The sequence below is a fragment of the Pundamilia nyererei genome, unplaced genomic scaffold (assembly GCF_000239375.1).
Source record: "Pundamilia nyererei isolate P.nyererei 1_Seehausen unplaced genomic scaffold, PunNye1.0 scaffold00155, whole genome shotgun sequence".
In the NCBI taxonomy this organism is placed as follows: Eukaryota; Metazoa; Chordata; class Actinopteri; order Cichliformes; family Cichlidae; genus Pundamilia; species Pundamilia nyererei.
The window spans coordinates 1359650-1360695 of record NW_005187556.1 but is presented as its reverse complement, the minus strand read 5'-3'; the positions used below and the strand labels follow the sequence as shown (position 1 = coordinate 1360695).

The following is a 1046-nucleotide window of genomic DNA, read 5'->3' as shown; positions in this document are numbered from 1 at the left end:
TCCAGTAACGCGCTTCTCGTGTTCTTTGGCCAACTGATGACATTTTCTCAGTTGTCATTTTCCATGGATTTTGTTACAGTTTTGAGGAAGGAAAAATGTAGTGTCCACAAATATTTTTCAGTGAATAAGTTATTTTTGGACATCTTTCATCAATGTAACAATATATAAGTGACTGAGCAAATGTACCGACAAAGTGTTTTTTTTTCTTCCCTCAAAATCTTCTAGCAGAGACTTGTGGTCTCCGTTAAACTACAGTGAAAATTTTCATATCTTTCTATTTTTTCTTTTTAACTTACTGTCAATTAAATGTGTACCGGACTTCAATCAAACAAACAAAACACAATGCCTTCTTTGGTTAGTTTAGGCTCACGGTGAGCATCATTGTTCTGATATACCATAGAGAGGAGGATTATTTTGAACAGGTGAACAAGGCAGGAAAACTCACTGTTTATAAACCCTACAGTAACGGTAGCAAGTATTTGTCTTAATGGAGGAATAAAAATTGAGAAATCTGACCAAGACAAAGTTTCGTACCTGAAATGTTGAACTGATGTTAGAGCTGAGGCGTTGGTTAAGTCTTAGTGAACAGAGGCAGAAGTGGAGATGCACACTCATGTTCATCTGTGCTGTGGTTACATCAAGTTTGGCTGTTATCTACTTTCTGTCAAATTTGTGTACTATACACACGAACACCACTTCCTCTTTTTCTTCTCATCATGTGTTTTTCTTTATCGTCCTTTAAAGACATGAACACATAAAAGACCTTTCTTTCTGCATGCATAGCATTTTTGTTTTATTTTATTGTTTCCTGTTTACAACCACATTCATGCCACCTCCCTGATTGTCAGACACACAGCTGCCCAAGCATAGATAATGTCAGAGGTTGCAGAATTAAGACCCAAATGCAGAAAAATAATAATTGAGGGGTATTGAGTAATTGAGGGGTCATTTCCGCGATGCACGTTTCGAGGCTTGCTTCATTTATGGGAGGAGCTGAAAATGACGTCCGAAGCCTCGTTGCCCGGCTGTACCACGTGACTGGTTCA

General features: G+C 38.1%; 1 protein-coding gene across 1 annotated transcript in view; it reads right to left on the bottom strand.

Annotated features, from left to right (window-relative positions):
- Positions 1-596, bottom strand: part of LOC102211435 (formyl peptide receptor 2-like) — an 11686-nt gene extending 11090 nt beyond the window's left edge. The window contains exon 1 of the mRNA XM_005745209.1: positions 535-596. The gene's annotated coding sequence lies outside the window, so the exon portion shown is untranslated. The remainder of the gene's footprint in view (positions 1-534) is intronic.
- Between the last annotated feature and the right edge of the window lie 450 nt (positions 597-1046).